The 17983-nt window shown below is 45.7% G+C and overlaps 1 protein-coding gene across 1 annotated transcript in view; it reads left to right on the top strand.

Annotated features, from left to right (window-relative positions):
- Positions 1 to 542: 542 nt before the first annotated feature.
- The window catches only part of LOC107302913 (monocarboxylate transporter 2), a 231803-nt gene continuing 214362 nt past the window's right edge, over positions 543 to 17983 (top strand). The window contains exon 1 of the mRNA XM_015832075.1: positions 543 to 608. The gene's annotated coding sequence lies outside the window, so the exon portion shown is untranslated. The remainder of the gene's footprint in view (positions 609 to 17983) is intronic.

The following is a 17983-nucleotide window of genomic DNA, read 5'->3' as shown; positions in this document are numbered from 1 at the left end:
GCTTCACCCTCCTAATAAGCAAAGCTACACCACGAACTGTATTAGTGTAATTGGGTTACAGCCGCTCTGGCAACGGAAATCTCGCAGGGCTCTTCTGAGTCCTTTCGCATTTCCTTCGCCGCATCTTACTAGCCTCCGTGTTTTCCACCTTTTCTTTAGCCGCCCAACGAGAAGGGAGAGCTGCCAGCTTAGAGACTGGAGCTCAGCAGCACTCGCCTCCGCCTCCCTCCGCAGGCAACCTCCGCCCTACTTCGCCTAGGCGGGGGATGCTACTTGAGCTCCTGACTGCCCTTGACACCAATCCTTCGCAGCGGGAGGAACAGCAGCCGCAACAACAAAAGCAGTCAAGGACAGGTCGGGTGACCGCGAGCTTTTTCCCGCTCCTCCTCCTCGACCTCCGGTTGAAGGCAGCTTCAGACCGGCTGCACAAAAGGCCCCTCAGCCTCCTGCCGCCTCCTCCTCCCCCCGCTGCGGATCACGTCACGGGAAATAAATAAATAATCCCATTCAGCCAGTGACAGGGAGCAGGAACCGGCGCGGCGGCGGCGGCAAGCTTAGAGCCAAGAGCCAACCCAGCCCAAGCTAGAGAAAGAGGCAAACGAAGCCAGGTAACGTAAAAGAGATCCATGCAGGGGGTTGTTTAAGGCAAAACCTTTCCCCCTTGGCGCAGCTTGGGAAGGGGCGGCTGGGATAGAGGCAAGGGGCGGTAGCAGCAGCCTGCTATTTGTTTATTTCTAGCCAAGCGTGCCCGTTGCCTACGCTTCGTGTTTCTGACTCTGCTTCTAAAATGCTGCTGACCTCGGAGTGCGTGCCATTATATAGGAATGTTATGACCTGTCTGGCCGCCGTTTCCCACCCCAGGCACGGAAAGCAGAGAAGAGTGTCCGGTTTGCTACCTCGCTACTGCTGCTGCGGTTGGAGCGCGTTGCTTTGGATTGGTAGGCAGCCCCCCCCCTTCACCATGTGGATGCCTCCCTCACGGGCCGCCTTACTTGGCGTACGTGTGGGAGAAGTTCTAGTGAACGGTTGGCAAGCCGAAGGACTAAGGCGGCCACAAAGTTGAATGAACAAACAAACCCTCAAATCTTACCACCACCTCCGGCACTTGCAGAACTGCTTGCCCTTGGACAGGGGAGGTAAGCGCATAAACCCCACCTCCTCCCCCTCCCATTTGATAGATGACCAGAGATGCCCCAGTGACTTGAGAAGTTGGTAATCGCCCCTGTAGACAAAAATACCTTAGGCAGCGTACACGCAAGTTCACGTTTTTTTCCCCCACCCCGCCCCAGACATCACGCTATGGGGAGATACGGGAGCTTAGTCGAGGACCCTCTTGTTCCAGGCCGTCACCCACCGAATTTCAGATTAACGTCCTTCCCCTTCCGACGCCGCAACATTTTGCAGCCGAATCCCTTGTGCTAGGAAACTAACAAAACTAGTTTTACCTCTATAAGAGGCCACAGCCTCTAGCATTAATATTACGTTTCCCTCCACCCGGACCTAAAAGCAGCCATCTTGAAAGCAGTTCTGAACGGGGCTTCAATTCTACTGGGATAAGCACCGCAGATTGTTTAGGGGAAGGTGGCGAGGCCGGCGCACGCTGTCGTGCATACCTCTGGGGCCTGTCCGTTAATTGTGCGCTTCCGCAGGACCAGGACTAAGGCGGGACAGGAGCAGCCGCAGCATCACGCGTCCTGTCTCCGTATCCAGTTCGTTGCACAGCCCGGCCCTTTTCCTCTCCTCTTCAAATCCGGGAGAAACCGGTTAACTGAGATGTGTGTGTGTGTATGTGTATTTCTGTCCAGGCCGACGTGTATTGAAACTGTTTGCTTCTGCTTGGCTTTAGTCCTCATCAGTCCCAGGGTGGGTGGGTGGCAGAGTCTCGGTACCGGAAATCTTCACAAACGTGTGATTTGGGCCTCGAGCGGTCAATTCTTGTTTTCAGGCCCCACCTCGGACTTGGCCAATGAGAAACGCGTGGAGGCGGCCCAACTGAAAGGCACCCTCTTGATCCATCTATGGAGGGAGGGATGCCATGAGATGGGGTCTTGACTGACTTGCTGTCGCCGGTTGGTTCTCGCTGGTTTGGAAGCCATCTGAGGCCACGTGGAGTGCTGCTGAACAGCTGGGATCGCTGTCAGCCAGCGAACATCAAGGGTGTTCTGTTCTGGGATGGTGAGGCATTGAGGAGACTGAAGGTTAAGTAACAACTCTTTTATTGAATCAACACACAAGCAGCTCTAACAGCGCTTGACTCTTATTTATACCGGACTGCCACTAGGCGGCAGCCAATCAGTTTAAAACACTATTTGCCGCCTAAAGTGCAGGCTTGTTACAATACACAAAGGTTAGAGCCTTATTTAAACATAATCATGTAACTGCTTTATAACTGCCATTATAAAAAATGGGTTAATACACAACACCCCTTCCCCCTAAGTAATCACATATCACAATAATGAATGTAGTCTCGTAAGTAGGCTGGTGGGTTTCACACCTGCTCCAATCGTCGCAGCGCCGTCGGAGGCCCCTGGTCTACCAGCCCTTTTGATAAGCTGGGTAGACCAGGGTTCTTAGAGCCGCTCACCCCAGGTAGACTGGTGCTTCCCTGGACTTTCAGGCTGGGTGGACTGGTGCCTCTCAGAATGTCCTGGCTGGGTAGACCAGTTCCTCTCGGAATGTTCTGACTGGGTAGATTGGTTCCTCTCGGAATGTCCTGGCTGGGTAGACCAGTGCTCGTGTCACCCACTGACAGTCTGGAAACAAGTCCGTCAACAAATCCCTTTCTGTTGACATAGTCTCTGCAGTTTGTGGTGACTCAGACAAGGATAAGTCACCTTGCCTCTCTCTGTTAGTTTCACAAAAATCAGGGGACTCAGGTGTGTTGCAGTCACCTGGCACCCCCCAGCTCTCTTCACTATCAGCGGTCAGGGTTTGATTAGCCTGCCACCGTCGCAATTGGTCGATGTGGCACCGAACCACATGACCATCTTTCAAGGCCACCTCATATGACTGGCCCTGACACCTTACAAAGCACAGCTACCACCCACGGTGCCCCTTGACCATAGTTCCTTGCCCAAACTTTGTCACCGATTTGCAGATTCCGCGGGGGCTTGGGTTGTGCTATCTCCGCAGCTGCCCGGTCCGGATGGAGACGGTCCAGCTTAGTGGTCAGCCGACGTCCCCATCTCAGTTCTGCAGGGCTGCAGCCCATTGAAGTGCACGGAGTTGTGTGTTGGCAGACCAAAAAGTCTGCCAGCTAATGCCAATCACCAGTGGTTATTCTTTTTAACACTTCCTTGGTCGTCTGACAATACGTTCTGCTTGACCATTTGAAGCAGGGTGAAAGGAGGCAGAGGTAGCATGTCTAATCATGTTAGTTCGTAAGAAGGACTGAAACTCAGCAGCAGTGAATTGTGCCCCGTTATCAGACACAATCACATCAGGCAAACCATGCGTGGCAAAGATTCTGCGCAGTTCCTGGATGGTCCTGGCAGTAGTCATAGTAGGGACAAGTGCTATCTCAAGCCACTTAGAGTAACTGTCCACTGCAATGAGGAACACCTGTCCTTGGAAGGGTCCTTCATAGTCTATATCAGGGGTAGGCAACCCAAAACACTCAAAGAGCCACTTGGACACGTTTCCCACCGAAAACAAAACACTGGGAGCCGCAAAACCCTTTTGATATCTAAAATGAAGATAACACTGCATATATCCTTTTTTTACCTTTATTATAGGTATGTGTGTGTGTGTGTGTTTGTGTGTGTATATATAAAATAAAGGCAAAAAGGATATATGCAGTGTTATCTTCATTTTAGATGTCAAAAGGGTCTCTCTTTCCTCTCTCTCTCTTTCTCTTCTCTTTCTTTCCTCTAACTTTCTCTCTTTCCTCTCTTTCTGTCTCTCTCTTTCTCTTTCCTCTTTCTCTCTTTCTCTTTCCTCTAACTTTCTTTCTTTCCTCTCTTTCTCCTCTTTCTTTCCTCTTTTCTTCTCTTTCTCTTTCCTCTTTCTCTTTCCTTTCTCTCTTTCCTCTTTCTCTTTCCTTTATTTCTCTTTCCTCTCTTTCTCTTCTCTTTCCTCTTTCTTTCCTCTCTCTCTTTTCTCAATCTTTTTTCTTTCCTCTTTTTCTCTTTCCTCTCCCCCTCGCTTTCTTTCTCTCTTTCCTTTCTCTTTCCTCTCGCTCTTTCTCTTTCTTTCCTCTCTCTCTTTTCTCTCTTTTCTTTCTCTTTCCTCTTTCTCTCTCTTTCCTCTCTTTCTCTTCTCTTTCTCTTCTCTTTCTTTCCTCTCCCTTTCCTCTCTTCTCTTTCTCTTTCCTTTCTCTTTCCTTTCTCTTTCCTTTCTCTCTTTCCTCTTTCTCTTTCCTTTCTCTCTTTCTCAATCTTTTTTCTCTTTCCTCTTTTTCTCTCTTTCCTCTCCCTCTTGCTTTCTTTCTCTTTCTTTTCTCTCTCTTTCCTCTCCCTTTCTCTCTCTCTTTCCTCTCTTTTTCTTTCTTTCCTCTCTTTCCTCTTTCTCTTTCTCTCTTTCCTCTCTCTTTCTCTCTCTTTCTCTTTCCTTTCTCTTTCCCTCTCTCTTTCCTCTCTTATCTTTCTCTTTCCTCTCTCTTTCTTTCTCTTCCTTTCCTCTCTCTTTCCTTTCTTTCCTCTTCTCTTTCTCTTTCCTCTAACTTTCTCTCTTTCCTCTCTCTTTCTCCTCTTTCTTTCCTCTTTCTCTCTTTCCTTTCTTTCTCTCTTTCTTTCCTCTTTCTCTTTCCCTCTTTCCCTTTCCTCTTTCTCTCTTTCCTCTATTTCTCTTCTCTTTCTCTCTTTCCTCTTTTTCTCTCTTTCCTCTTTTTCTTTTTTTCCTTTCTCTTCTCTTCCTCTCTTTCCTCTAACTTTCTCTCTCTCTTTCTCTCTTTCCCCTCTTTCTCTTTCCTCTTTCTCTTTCCACTTTTTCTCTTTCCCTCTCTCCTCTCTTTCTCTTCTCTTTCTTTCCTTTTTCTCTCTCTCCCTCTCCCTCCAGGTTAGGAGAGAGAGAGAGAGAATGAAAGGCAGATGGCGCCGAACGAGTGGGGAGAGCAGGACGGGAGGCAGCAGCTCCCAGTCGCCCATCGCTTCTTCAACCAAACGGGCAGGGAGGGGGAGCAGGATGGGAGGCAGCAGCTCCCGGCCGCCCCCCCATCGCTTCTTCAGCCAAACGGGCATGGAGGGGGAGCAGGACGGGAAGTAGAAGATCCCGGCTGCCCCCCCATCACTTCTTCAGCCAAACGGGCAGGGAGGGGGAGCAGAACGGGAGGCCGCAGCTCCCGGCAGCCCCCCCATCGCTTCTTCAGCCGAACGGGCAGGGAGGGGGAGCAGAATGGGAGGCAGCAGCTCCCGGCCGCCCCCCATCGCTTCTTCAGCTGAACGGGCAGGGAGGGGGAGCAGAATGGGAGGCAGCAGCTCCCGGCCGCCCCCCATCGCTTCTTCAGCCGAACGGGCAGGGAGGGGGAGCAGGACGGGAGGCAGCGGCTCCGGCGGCAGCCACTGCAGCATCGTCGGGGTCCCCGCCGCCGCCCCCGGCCCGGCCGCCGCCCCCGCCGCATCCTCAGCCACTTCGCCGTCTTAAGAGGAGGGCGCCATGGCCGGGTGCACCATGGGTGGCCGCGCCGGCAACGGGGAGTGCCGCCACGGGGACGAGGGGGGTCCCAATCGCCGCCAGCCCCGCCGCCCTCGCATCCCAAGGTCTCCTTCTCCTGCAGCAACGAGGGCAGCGGCGGCGGCTCCCTGAAAGTGCCCGAGGAAGGCGCCACCGATGGGCCCGAGGTGGGGCCGGGCGGCGGAGAGCCCTGCAGCAGCCAGGCGAGCTTCATGCCTGACTGCCATCCGGCCCGGGCTGACATGTGGCTGGCTTGGCTGCCCAGGGAGCGGCCCAGGAAGCGATGCCCCAGCTGAGACTGGAACAAGTAAGCCGGGGGGGGCGCACCACCTGCCCCGCAACCACTTCGCGGCAGTGCTCCATGAACTCAGAGCCCACTCCCTCCCCCCGCCACTGACCCTCTGTCTCCGGCTCTGCTGCTGCTTGGCGCCGGCTGGGCATTGGAGGGGCTGCTCTCGGGGCCGCGGTTTGCGGGAAGGCTGGCCCACTCAGCGGAGGCTCGGGCAGGCCACTCCCAGCGGGGATCTTGGGGCTTCCCCGCATGGCTCCCCAGGCACGTGCGCCTCAGATGGGGCCAGCCCAGGAAAGGGACTTCCTGGCCGCCCTTCTCCCAGGGGGTGGGGCACCCGGGCGCAGGGTCAATCAGGAGCCCTGCGAGGGGGCAAGTCCACATGAGAGAGAGAGAGAGGGGGGGGAAGTGCAAGTGCCTGTCTCTCTCTTTCCTTGTCTCTCTGAGAAAATGGCGGAGGAGGCTCCAGAGCCACAGGGGATGGCTCAAAGAGCCGCATGCGGCTCCGGAGCCGCGGGTTGCCGACCCGTGGTCTATATGAATTCGAGACCAGGGAGTTTGCGTGGTCTCCCAGCGATGTACTGGGGCTTGAGGCATTTCAGGTCTGGTCTGCTGGCAAACCTGGCATCCTTTTACTTGAGCCTCTATATCCTTATCCAAACCTGGCCACCACAGGTAGCTTCTTGTGAGTGCCTTCATCCTGACTATTCCAGGATGTCCCTCATGCAGAGATTCTAAGACCCTTGCTTTAATGTGTGTGGGACTATGACCCAACTTCCCCATAGAATGCAGCCCTTGTAGGCTGATAACTCATCTTGTCTTCTGATGAAGCTGTGAAATTCTGTCCCAGGACTGGCTTCAGGCCACACCCAGTTCAAAAGACGACTGAGTGTTTTGTCAGTGGCTGTTTCAGCAGCCACATCCCCAGCATGAAGGGGAGATTCTTGCAGATCCTGGATAGCCGGGATACATGCAGCAGGTGCAGGGGCTGGCTCTGATTTAGGCAGGGGCAGCCTGCTGAGCACGTCACCGTGGCCCATTTCCTTACCAGGCTTACGGACTAGCCTGTAATTGTAGGGTGCCATAAAGATTGACCACCTCAGCATCCTAGGAGAAAGGATCTGAGGGGTTTGTTTGTCTGCAGTAAACACACCTAGAAGAGGCTTGTGGTCTGTAAAGACTGTAAATGGGCGACCATAAAGGAAATCGTGGAATTTTTTTATTCCAGCTACTATTGCTAATGCCTCCTTGTCAATTTTTGCGTAATTTCTTTCCACAGGGGAAAGTGTCCTTGAATAATACGCTATGAGTGCTTGTTGCCCATTTGCCATTATATGGCTCAAAACTGGTCCTATCCCATATGATAAAGCATCGCATGCAATACAGATAGGCAGTTTTTTGTTGAAATGTGTTAACACTGAGTTTGATGACAGCAATGATTTGACTGATTTGAAACTTTTTTCGTGGATGCTGGTCCACACCCATGGTGCTCTTTTATCCAAGAGCCTCTGCAGAGGCTCTGCTAATGCTGCCTTGTGAGAAAGGGAGGCACGGTAGAAGTTAAATAACCGTAAAAGTGCTTGTAGCTCCCCCTTCGACTTAGGTCTGGGAGCCTGCAATATTGCCTTAAGCTTTGAGTCAGCTGGGTGGATTCCGGCAGCATCTATCCGGAATCCAAGGAACTCAGTAGAGTTTACACCTATCTGGCATTTATCCCTTTTAAGTTTTAATCCGGCTTCACGGAAGCGTTGGAGAACTGCTCTGAGATGTTCTGCTAACATTTCAGCTGACTCTCCAGCAATAAGAACGTCATCAAAGTATGGACACACTCCAGGAATATTTTTGAGTGTGCGTTCCATCACACTCTGAAATAGCCCAGGGGCTACACTCACCCCAAACTGCAGGCAACGAACCCTGAAAGCCCCTCTATGGGTAACTATTGTTTGTGCCTCTGCAGTGGCATCATCCACAGGCAGTTGCTGATATGCCTGTGCCAGGTCCAGCTTAGCGAATAAGCGACCTCCTTGTAGTGATGCCAGGATGTGGCTAACTATGGGGACCAGGTATGCATGCTGCTGAAGTGCCTTATTAATAGTGCACTTATAATCAGCACAGATGTGCACCTCTCCATTAGGTTTGACTGGTGTGACTATGGGGGTTTCCCACACACTGTGTCGTGACTCCGAGCCAGCCGGTGCTCTCAACAGCAGAGTCCGAGGAATCTGAGGAGGAGGAGGTGGAGGGAGGCTCTGAGGAGTTACAAGACTCACATTCCAGTGAGGAGCCAGGCCCCTCCAATCGTGTGCAGGATGAGCTGCAGCTGGGTGGGGAGGAAGAGTCAGACTCAGATGTCTCACAGCTGTCGGAAATGAGAGACGCCCGAAAAAGGAGACAAGCTAGGAAAGTAGACCAGAGAGAGGCTATGGGACGACTCAGGAGAAGGCACTGAGAAGCCACGCCTTGAGGACTGACTTACAAAAGGGGAATGTGTGGGTGGTGCTGGTTGCTGAAGGCAACCATTGCAAAGTACTTCATGGGATCATGTTCTGTTAGTATTGCCGGTGACTACTTTTCTGTTTGCATCATGTTTCTTGTGGACAATTTCCTCCATTTGGATTGTGTTTTGCTGCTTTTGTTTCTGGACTATTTGGCAGGTTGGTTACCCATATTAAAAGGGGTTTGTTTTGTTTTGAGTCTCCAGACTATTTTCTCAACAGGGGTTTGGTCCTTGTGCCTTTAACAAGGACGGCTATAGGCTGGGATAGAACACACTGCTATCAACTGGTTGCAACACTCCCTGTTGAACAAGCTTATCCAACTCTGCATCTATTTTGGATTTTAAGGCAAAAGGCACTCTGTGAGGCTTGATCCTGATCGGGGTTACAGTTGGATCAAGGTGTAGGGTGATTGGTGCTCCTTTGTATTTGCTTAAGCTGGGGCTGAATACATCAGCAAATTCCTGGCAGACAGCTGCCAAATCTGCTGTTTGAGTCCTGTTGATACCAGTCACATGGATGCCCAGGGCATCAAACCAGTCTAGGCCAATCAGGCTAGTGTGCTGGCCTTCGACTACCACGATGTTGAGGGAACCCTCAAACTCTTTGCATTTTACTTTCAATGTAGCTTTGCCTTTAACCGCTACGCGGGAGTTTGAAACTCTGTTAATACTAAATTTGACGGCTTGAGTCTGACTCATTTCCCCCCATGTCTGCAGATGTAGTTGAAAGTTTTGTAGGAAATTATGGACAGGGCTGACCCTGTGTCCAGTTCCACTGAACATGGAATTCCTTGTAGCCTGACTCTGAGTCTTAGCTTTTCTTGAGGGGGCGATGGGCTCCTGTTCTAAGGATGTTCCTTCTCCCGGAGCAGAATCCTACACTGTTTTGCCCCGGGGCCCATTTACCTCTCCTGGGGAATTCTTCAGATGGAGATTCCCTCTGGCGACCTTTACAGATGATGGCGATGTGCCCCTGTTTGCCGCAGGCTTGGCACACGGCTGAGCGGAACCTGCACTCTGATCGCTGGTGCCGTTCTCTGCAGCCAGCACAGCTAGGAAAGAAAACTGCCTTGTCAAATGGCCGCGGTTTTCTTCTTGGAAGCTTCTGCACCCAGTCAATCTCAACATCCTTATCCAGGTCATCTGTTCTCTCTGTGTCTTCATGGTGAACAGCTGTCTGGCTGGGAGAATTCCTTGAGGGTCGTAAAGCCTTGACTGCTCCTCCGGCGGCCTCTTCTGCCATCACTTCTTTCAATGCGTCCTGGAATGTCAAGGTCTCCTTTGCAAACAGCCTCTGCTGTAAGTCTCTGTTTCTCGGGCCACATACCAGTCAGTCCCTGAGCTGATCTTCTAGATCTGGGAATTTACAGAGTCTGGATGCCTGTCTCAGGGCAGCCACGAACTTTGCAGCTGACTCCCCAGGCTGCTGCTCTCTCTGCTTGAACACGTGTCTCCATGCAATGATGGACAGTCTTGGTTCGAAGTGTTCTTTAAGTCTTCACTTCAAGTCAGCGTAGGTGACTGACTCCAAACTGGCCGGAGCAATCAAATTTTCTGCTATGTCAAAGGTTGCCTGACCGCATACACATAGCAAGGTAGCAGCCTTTAGTCCATCTTCCCTCACCTGATTTGCTCTCAGGTAATTTTCCACCCTGGAGACATAAGAGCTCCATTGCTCTTTGTGCGAAATGTCAAATTCAGACAGTTTGCCAACCTTGGCCATAGCTGACTTGCTGAGTCTTTTCAATGCCTTATGCTGCTAAGGGCTTCTGTGCGAGTCCTGGGGACGGATCCCTCAGGATAGTGATGCCTCCAGCGTGGCTTGCTGGCAGGCAGAAGGGGGGAACGCAGTTCCTACCAGGGCGCTGACTTCTGGCTCTGGTTAGTGCTTCAGCTCTTTCTTCCTTAGCAGCATATCCCACCTTCGTCACCACTGTTCTGTTCTGGGATCGGTGAGGCATTGAGGAGACTGAAGGTTTTATTGAATCAACACAGAAGTGGCTCTAACAGCCGCTTGACTCCTATTTATACCGGACTGCCACTAGGCGGCAGCCAATTAGTTTAAAACACTATTTGCCGCCTAAAGTGCAGGCTTGTTACAATACACAATGGTTAGAGCCTTATTTAAACATAATCATGTAACTGCTTTATAACTGCCATTATAAAAAATGGGTTAATACACAACAAAGGGCATGTGCTCATAGAAGGCTTTTCAATGCTACCCTTCTATGGGGAAATTGTTTAAAATATTACCTTTTAGGTAAAATGTTCTGGAGCTGTCAAAAAACAGTGGAATTGCCCTGTTTTGGGAATTTCTGTGTATGTGTATGTGAAGAATGGTGTGTGTTTTGCCTGTGTGTGTTACTAACACAGAACACCCTGATATATTTTTGTGACATTTTTTTGTGACAATTTATGATGGTGTAAGCTTTCCTGCACTCAGTCTACCTCACAACCACCAAATCTGTATTTAGGATATCAGTGAAAGTAGAAATGGGCAACATTTGTATTTTACTTAAATTTTAAGTAAAGTCCCAGCTACATTGCATGATACATATTTTTAATGAAAGCCCCCACTCCATGAGCACATCAAATGGGATGTCCATCACTAAACTGTATTTATTAATAATCAAATGATTGCAGCTGGTTTGATTTCAACTCTGCTTTCCATTTTTCTCTAAGCACACAGCATACTCTGTCTGCAAGATTTCCTAATAAAACATTTAAGCACCTTAGCACCAGTTACATAATATACTTACTTAGCCACTTAAGATAAAGTCCTAGGAAGCATGCGTACATCAAACACTAACTTTGGTTAGCACTACCCTTGGCTCTGATTTCTGTGGCTTAGTTCCTGGAATTGGCCTGTTGTATGAAGGTAGTTTCTGAACTTCAGCTGCTACAGAACAGTGACTGAGAACGGTATCAATTTGGCAAACCAGGTCCCAGAGGTTTGTATCTCTTTCCCTCCCTCTTTTCCTAGTTGCCCAGTTAGGGAGGAGAAGTTCAGAGGGATGCATAGTATTGGAGGCAATTTGTTACATTGTAATGAGTAGCAGACACGAAGGCGAATAAACGAAAGGTTACATTGTAGTGAATAGAGGAAGTGAAAGCAATAAACCCGCATGCATATTCCCCCCCTCCCCCTTGGGAGTATGGCAGAATCCAGGGAAAGATGAGAATTGGTTTTAGATCAGAGGAGATAGATAGAAAGGAAATATAACTGGATTCTGATACAAAGGGATAAATTGGTGAATCACTAGGAATAAAAACCATTCTGGGAGAAATTCTAGGTTACTTGGCTTTATTTAAAGCTGTTAACTTGAATAAGCCATGCTTTAGGAGAGTATTACAATTATCCTGATGATTTTATAATCAAATTATATGGGGATTGAGGATGTTTTAGTTGGGTCAGTACTCAAAAAGAGTTTGAATTTGCTCATATAAACATCCTGTTTTGATGGATTAACAAAAAACATTGGCAGTCAGGTAAAGATTTGTATGTATCTGCAGTTCCATGAAAGTAACTATTTTCAAATTAATCAATAGAGGAAGTATATCAACAATTAGATTCTGACCTTTTCAGGCTCTCCTCTTGTGCCTGAACAATCTTTGTATTAGTTGCCTTTTTCAGACTAGAATAGATTATTTAGCCAAACTGTAAGGAAATGTCAGTGAAAGTCCAAAGTTCCAGTTAAGTGCATGAGAACAAAGGCAATGTGTCAGACCTGCCCCAGTTTGCTTTCTCAGGAAAGTAAAACTTGTGTCTCCATTTAGTTGAAGCAAAGGAACTTTTACTGAAAGAAACTGGTTGCAGTAAAATCAGGGGGAATCTGGTGTTCCCGTGCAAAATACAAAGCTATTCTTTCCAACTTCCAATCCCTCCCCCTATGACCAGTCCCCCGACCAGCCAATGTGATGCTGGTATAATGTTTTGAGAAACTCTGAGGTGTGAAACTGGTAACATTCCATTCTCAGAGAAAATGGCCTTGAAGATCCTGGTACAAGCTATTTTGGTGATCTGGTGTTCTTCTATTGTTACTTCCCCTCCCCATTTCCCACCATTAGATACACAGGTGTGGATTACCTCACATGCCCCCCCTCCCTTCCCCTTTGATGGCAGGAACCCAGTAAGGCACCAGGCCGATGATGGAGATCCTAACAGTGTATCTGAACTCTATTATAACCTTTTATTAGAATTCAGTCAGAATTGAATAGAAAATTATATTCAGTTGGCTTGCCTATATGCAACTATTGCTGCTCAAGGCAAAATATAGAAAATTATACAAGTTATAAACACTGAACATGGTTCAGTGATGGTCTTTGAGAATATGCTGTTCACATAGCACTTTACTATAGTAGGTTTTGTTCAAGCTATTTCAAAGCTTATTTGAGTAATTTACACTTTAATTATATGCTTCTACATTATATTCAGTATTAAATTATACATTATAGAGGGAAATAGAAGAAATAAGAAACTTCTTTCATATTTCCCAAATATTAAATGCAGAAGCTCTTCTGAATCTCTAATTCTGCTATGCTTAATAAGGTGTGTACATACTGTAAGCTGTTTTGCATGTATGGAAAAACCTTTGATTCCATGTAATAACATTCCTATGAGCAAAAAGCTACTGACTTATAATTTTTAGGAAGGGGTAGTTTTAAATACCACTTGAACTATGTATGTCTTCTCATTAAATTATGCAGGTATTTATTTCATGTGCATTCTGAGTTCTAGGTTAATTGGGAAGTAGTGTATAGTCTTGAGAAAAAAAATTAAAAGACTATTGCATATATCAGAAATGATAATATTTTTTGAATGTGGATTGCTAGTTGCCTGTGTCAGTGGGAGAAGGGTGCAGGAAAGTACTCATGTCCTAGAAGGCACTCTGCTTTGGTACAAAATCTTTCTTATTTATCAGGCTAAATTCTGTTTTAGTTAACCATCCAAATGCATGTTTCAAATCTATTCTTATGATACCACTCAAGAAAGTTAGTTATATTAGGTACTATGTTTTAGCAACAGAGTTGCAAGGCTTGAAGTCGTTCATATCTTATTTGGATATTTGGAATATTGGGATATCTAAGAAATTTGTCCTTGACACTCAGCTTCTAATGTGTAAAATGTAGATAGCAAAAAGGACAAAGTATAATGCAATCAAAGTCCTTATATTTCACATTGGCACCATTCATTATCTTTTTCAATGTTCTTTTTACATTTTTAGCCACATCATTTGTCCTCTCTCAAGCATCTAAATAACAACTCATTCCAACTGGTGATGTAGGCCAAAATATGCTTCTCTTGTTTCATGAACAGGCTTATCAGCATGTCAGGTTATGTGGAACTTGTTCAGATATGCAGCCTGACACAATAATGCTCAATGTCATCTAGTGCCTGCCAGTATATATTTCTACATATTAAGGTAAACAATCATCAAATTTCCTTTTTACTCAATTAGTAATCTAATTGCATTGTGATGTTTGCCTTTCTATTTCTTGGCATGTAACTTCTAATTAATTTAACTTTACATGTATTGTCTATAATGAAAATACAGCAACATGTTGGGTTACCAGTGACAGAAACAGAAACTTAAACAGAAATTATTTCACTCAAATAAACTAATGAAGTATTTATTTTACATGAAAAAATCCAGTAACTATAAAGTGACACTTAAATGACCTCTGTAAATTATTACTTTTATTCTGTTAATAATGAGATAAACATGAAAGAGGAAATATTTATGAATAGTTTATTATAATACATGTACCAATCTAAAAGAATGTATTTATATAAGCAATCTAAATGAATGGGTATATAAATAAATGAGTTGTAAGTAGTGCCACGGAAATACGCAGCATCTTTTTAAAATAGCTAAATAAAATACAGTTACTTCAATAAGTTGATTTCAAAGATTAAATTTTAAATCATTTAAATGACTACGACTTATAAATACTATCTATATCTAATGCATATCTATATTTTGTCTTTCTAAAATACCGTCTGTCTGAAATACAATTCAATATACGGAGCTGGTATCTGAATCTCCATTTATTTCAAATTGCAATGAAAAATAGATAATATAGAATGAAATCAGAAAACATATTCATCTGTCTCTCCATATTTATAATGGCCTGTCGTTATATTCAATGTTGTCTTATTTCTTTTTTTAATTATGAGTGTCTTTTCATAAGCTTTTCTGAACGCTATAAGAAAGTTTGAGTAGGCAGTGTATATTGATCTAGTCACAGTTACCAATCAGTTTGGATGTCATTTTGGTTCATGTCAGTGAAGTTACTGACAACTAGTTGCTTTCCTGTCCTCATTTCCTTTCCAGTGCCAGTCTTTTAAGAGGTTATCCAAAAGCTGACATTTGGCACTTTTGAAACTGTGGTACCATATTGGGCTTTTTCACTGACAGTTAGAAGAGATGAATGAATAGGCAAATAGGGTGTAAAAAGAAACAGGAAGAAGAAAGAAAGAAAGAAAGTAGGAAAAAACAGGAGATAATGTAATGGATACAATAAAAATGAACACCATTTAGAACAAAATGAAGAGAAATAAAGAAAAACATATAGTTACATACGGAACCTTATAGTTCATACAAAGTGTGCCCTTGCTCGTGTAAATGGAGCACACATTCACCCGCTGCTCACGCAAGTGGCGATACATGCAGGCAAGCTTGCCCACCGCTTTGGGTGGCCCAGTTCTGAACAGCTCATGGCCCAGTAAAGGGTCCCAGCCCCGGGGCTGGAAACCCATGCTCTGAGCAGCATACAGAATTTAGAAAATAAGATACAAAATTAATGCTACAATTAATTAAAAGAGTAACATCCAAAATTGAATCCTTTAAATTATGTTCTAAATCTAATTAGCTAATTTTTGAAAGCCTTTTGAATAGTTCCTTTTTTGCTATTCGGGTTCAAGGACAAATTACAAATTACAAGGGAGAGGAGCTTTAGAGACAGTTGGTCCCCTACCCACAGTTGGGCCCCTACCCACCGAACAGTAGATATAGAAAATCTACACACCTCTGTTAAAATGCCAAGTTTTTGAGATGTAAAAAAATTAAACCAAGATAAAACACTTCAGAATTTTCTCCACCTTTAATATAACATATAACAGTGATGGCGAACCTTTTAGAGACTGAGTGCCCAAAAACTGCCCCTCCTGGTCCACCCCATGCCCCGCCCCCACCCTCCCTGCCCACAGGGCCACTCACCGCCTCCAGGGCCCGCCGCAAATCGCTCAGGCAGCCCAGCAGCGCCATGGCGACCACACTCTCTGCCTGTGCCCTTCAGCATCAATTGTGCGCAATGGAGCATGAGGGCAGAGTCTTGTCTATGCTGCCTGGCTGCCATGTCCTTGGCTGTGCTGCTCCGTGTGGGCCACGCTCGTGGGCAACTCTCCTCCAGGGGGGCTGCTGGTGAGGGGGTCAAGGGGGGAGACAAGGCTGGGACAACAGCACATGTGCCCACAGGGAGGCATCCGAGTGCCGCCTCTGACACGCGTGCCATAGGTTCGCCACCACTGACATATAAGCTGTTCAGTGACAACAAAAAAAATAGAAAACTTGCAATAACATGATTGCATAAAGATGCACACCCTTAAACTAATACTTTGTCAAAGACCTGTTGATTTTATGACAGCATTCAGTCTTTTGGGGTAGAGTCTATCAGCATGCCACATCTTGTCTTGGGAATGTACCATCTATTTCTTGCAAAAACACTTCAGATCTGTCAGATAGTGAGACATCTCCTATGCACAGCCCTCTTTAGGTCACCCTGCAGATTATCAATTGGATTCAGGCCCGGGCTCTGGCCGGGACATTCCAAAGCTTTGATCTTCTAGTGAAGCCATTCTTTTGTTGATCTGGATATGATTTGGATTGTTATGTTGAAAGATGAAAGTTTCTTCATTTCAACAGCATTTCAACAGAGGCCTGAAGGTTTTGTGCCAAAACTGACTGATATTTGGAACTGTTCAAAATTTCTTCCATCTTGACTAAAGCCTCAGTTCCAGCTGAAAAAAAAGCAGCTCAAAAGCATAAAGATGCCACCATCATGGTCCACTATGGATATGGTGTACTTTTGGTGATGTTCATTGTTTTTGCACCAAACACACTTTTTTTTGGGGGGGGGGGAGTTCAACCTTGATCTCACCAGAGCATATCACATGTTTTTGTTAGACTTGATATAGGACTTTGCAAAATGTAGATAGACTTGGATGTTTTTCTTTGTAAAAAAATGCTTCCATCTTGCCACCCTACCTCACAGCCTAGACATATGAAGAATACAGGATATTGTTGTCACAGTATTAGGACTAAATATTAGAGAAGATTGAGGCTTTTGGTCTTTATCAACAAAAAAGAATTCATAAATGTGTTTGCAACAAGAAGTATTAATATAAGTACAACTATATACAATATAGTTTTCTGTGAAACATGGAAAAATTAATGTAATATTTTTTTAATATATTACAATATGACACTTGTAACTCTCTCCAGTGGATGTCATCTCCAATGTAATTAATTTTGGGGGAAATATTGTTATTTATAAAAAGGATTACTGTAATAGAAGACATTTTCTATTTCATTTCTATTTTCTGAAGTTACACAAGGACAGTGATAAAATAATGGATTCCTTATACTATAAGTAAGGATTTGTTGTCCTTAAAGTACAAGCCAAGTAAAATGTCAAGTTCCCAAGTATGCATCGTTTCTTTTAATGAAGAGCTTTAATTACATCGATTCCTGCCTTTTGTTGCTCTCCCTCTCCACTGCACACTATAGAGAAGAAAATTGTTTGCATTTGTTTTGCTAAAAGGGTGGACTTGAATTGTTGAATTGAGCCCTGCTGAGGACAGAACTTCTTATGTTTGGCTGAATTCCACCACCGAGGGTAATATAGTTTGTTTTATTTTTAATTTCAATGAGAGAGAATACTACTATTTGTTTCTCCACCTGTGACTATGTTTATTTGGGTTTATTGATGTGGAAAAATAGACTGTCTAGTTCCTTGGCTAAAGCCCCAAGAAACAGTTCATTTTACAGAAGACAAAATTATTTTTTCTAGATGGTTTGTATGTTTATGCATGTGAGGGAGAGCTCTGTGTAATCCTTATTGTTTCCATGTCTTAATCTGTTACAATGTCTATGAATCTCTTAAAATGTAATGCTTGGGCTGGACATAATACTCAAAGCACAATAAATACGGAAGCAGAACAAAGTGGAATAATTACATCCCATGATTTGGATTTACTTCTGTTGATGCAACCTAAAATTGCATTCCAGCAATTATCAAACTCATATTCTGTTACCAATCAACTGCTTCAAATATCTGGTTAAATATCATTCTGTTGTTTTCAATCTACTTTTCTAGCTTATTTATACTTGGGAGACAACTGCCGCCGCAGCACTGGACCGAGTCGTGCCTTTGCGGCCTCTGACCCGACGTAGATCTCGATTGGCTCCCTGGTTTACCGAGGAGCTGAGAGAGATGAAGCGTCGGAAAAGAAGCCTAGAGAGCAGTTGGAGGGCCAGCCGAACCGAACCCAACCGAACACAGGTTAGGATACATATTAGATCCTA

The sequence above is a fragment of the Protobothrops mucrosquamatus genome, unplaced genomic scaffold (assembly GCF_001527695.2).
Source record: "Protobothrops mucrosquamatus isolate PMUCROS unplaced genomic scaffold, P.Mucros_1.0 scaffold_298, whole genome shotgun sequence".
Taxonomy (NCBI): Eukaryota; Metazoa; Chordata; class Lepidosauria; order Squamata; family Viperidae; genus Protobothrops; species Protobothrops mucrosquamatus.
The sequence above is the reverse complement of the archived record's forward strand: the minus strand, read 5'-3'. Positions and strand labels throughout refer to the sequence as shown.